This window comes from Xenopus laevis, chromosome 6S (genome assembly GCF_017654675.1).
Source record: "Xenopus laevis strain J_2021 chromosome 6S, Xenopus_laevis_v10.1, whole genome shotgun sequence".
Lineage (NCBI taxonomy): Eukaryota > Metazoa > Chordata > Amphibia > Anura > Pipidae > Xenopus > Xenopus laevis.
In genome coordinates, this window is record NC_054382.1 from 76,907,099 (window position 1) to 76,909,883 (window position 2,785).

Below are 2,785 nucleotides of genomic sequence, written 5' to 3' on the forward strand. Positions count from 1 at the left end.
AGTCAGTACATCGGCTAGACTTACTTCTCAGCTTGGCTTCCCAGTGGCATAGACTATAAGGAAAAAAGCAACACAACTGTCACTGCTTCAGCTGGTAAGCACTTTACACAGACTGTATAAGATGGCATCATTTTTGTATGGTTTTTTCACACTGACACATCAGTTGTTTTCTTTTCATTTGATCCATGATTCCTGATTGGCACTTTGAGTTAAAGCAGTGCAATAATATTTTATATCTTGGTGCCCATGGGAGCCTATGTATAGCTCTGACTATTCCTTGAACTCAGTAACAGAAATGTGGCTTTTTTTTTTTAAAATCAAAACACCATCATTTTATAACAGTACCCCAAAAATTCTAACCTGACAATCTAAGGAGCACTATGCAGTCGGGTTGCTGCACTCTAGCATAGAGAAAAATTTACAGCAAACTGACTTCCGCTGCTGCTTCGTGACTGCAGAGGTGCTGCAGCCTAGAAATTTTGGTAAGCTTTTGCCACAAGAAATATGGGAATTTGAAAAGTTTAATCCCCAGGATATTGAGTACTCTGTCTAACCAGCCACTTGCTGTTTTGTCATATGAATGAGTAAAGAAAGTGTAGCCAGAGAGAGAAACTTTTTATATTTTGCAGAGGGTCAGCAATCAAAATTGCAAACTGGAGAATAGAAATTAAAATAATTTTAAAAACCATTAGGAACTAATAAAAGAGACAAATTATAATGTTTTTTTTATAAAGCCAACAATGGGTTATAAAAGAATTTCTACTGATCTTGTAAAACTACATTAGCAGTGTCTGTGCTGATTTTCTTATCCTGTATTTCAGTGAAAGACTGTGACAGGCCAAAGAAGAAAAAGGCCCAAAATGAAACAACGGATAAGGAAGCAAGTGAAACCCAAGTTGTACATAAAAAGAGGAAAACTGAAATTAAACAGAAAAAGAAACCAGTTAAATAACTCAATTTCTGTATTCATTTAATACATTTATTCTCTGTACATGTTTATTCTCTTAATTAAATAGTTGAAAAGTTAAGGGATAGTAATTTATTTTTTAATATGCAATAACATGCTAATGCAATATCATTATTTGAATACTAAATATCTGCTTTTGGTATCACTAAAGGTATATCCTACTCTCTTTTTTGTTATGCAGCACACCCTTTTCATGCACACACCAAAACAAGCTAATTAAGAAATGTGCAACAGGCCCTATGGTGCTTGAAATGTTTTCTGCTGTTTAACCATTGGGCCAGACCTACTTGTCATTTTACTCCTCCTCAGGACACCACAGCAAAAGAACCCTTTCCACATTTTACCCCTTTAAACTTCCCATCGCTTATGCAATCGTGGCACCTGGTCAAGGTTATTACTGTTTCATTCACTTGAGAAAAATGTTATTCATGCTCCATTAATTTATTAGTCATCTAGTTCAACAGCTGAAATGCAGTGGCTGTATTTAATAAAATTGATGTTTTATATTTCCCATTGAATCACCTCACTTTTTTCCTAAGGTCGGCCTAAATAGTCTTTTATTTTTACCTGTGAGCCACATTCAAATGTAAAAAAAACAGGATGGTAATTGACACCTGTTTTTTCACATGGTGGAGTTGTCCCGATTGCTTTTCGCTCTCTCCCTGGGACACCACAAAGAGGAAGAAGGCAGGGCACCAAGGACTGCGGTCACTGAATTTACCTTTTCTATCTCATGAGGTTCTAACTTCCCTATACGACCGCAAATCCTAGGCACCTTAGAACAAGAGGAGAAGAAGATTTCAATGAAACAAAAGCACCAGTTCTACAAGACTCAATATAATTTGGAAATCGAAAGGACTACAAAGTTAAAGGGGTGGTTCACCTTTAAGTTAACTTTGAGTATGTTATAGAACTGACAATCTTAAGCAACTTTTCCATTAGTTTTCACTATTTCTTTTTTATAGTTTTATAATGATTTGCCTTTTTCTTCTGACTTTCCAGCTTTTTAAATGGGCAGCTGCTCTGTAAGGCTACAGATTTATTATTAGCTACTTTTTATTGCTCATCTTTCTATTCCGTCCCTCTCCTATTCATATTCCAGTCTCTTATTCAAATCATTCAATTGTTGCTAGGGTAATTTGCTAAATAGCTACCAGATTGCTTAAAATGCAAATAGAAGAGCTGCTGAATAAAACGCTAAATAACTAAAAAACCACAAATAATAAAAAATGAAAACCAATTTCAAATTGTCTCAGAATATCACTCTCTACATCATACTAAAAGTTAACTAAAAGGTGAACAACCCCTTTAAGATAATTAAGCGGCTCCTGCCTATCACTGTCTAAAGGCTGAAGGACAATAGAAGCAATATTTGGCTACATTTTGTACATGAAACACAGAAAGATATCACCAGTACTTTGTCTAACCCATGCTGGAGAAGGAAAGGCCTGCAGCACTTGGGGGTGCCAAATGTTAGGCACCCCCACGTGATTGTATTGACTTGCCTGAAACCCTGGGCCGGTGCTCCTATCAGCAGAAAACTGCACCAGCCGGGGGTTATACCAGTGAGTACCACGGAGCGATCCATTTCCTTCTTCAAATTTCCCAGGGCAAACGCATGCGCAGTTGAACGAAATATATGACTTTTTAGTTAAACTTTGGCTTCTCGTGCAGCCGTGCAAAGGAGGAGGACGGAAGAGGATTGCTCCGTGGTGCTCACTGGTATAACCCCGGGCCAGTGCAGTTTTCTGCTGATCGGAGCACTGGCCCAGGGTTTCAGGTAAGTCAATACAATCACATGGGGTGCCTAACATTTGG

The 2,785-nt window shown here is 37.7% G+C and overlaps 1 long non-coding RNA gene across 1 annotated transcript; it reads left to right on the forward strand.

Annotated features, from left to right (window-relative positions):
- Positions 1 to 1,476, forward strand: LOC121395130. Its single transcript, XR_005962259.1, has 2 exons — positions 1 to 94; positions 822 to 1,476. It is a non-coding gene; the product is annotated as an uncharacterized LOC121395130 (long non-coding RNA).
- Positions 1,477 to 2,785: the final 1,309 nt, after the last annotated feature.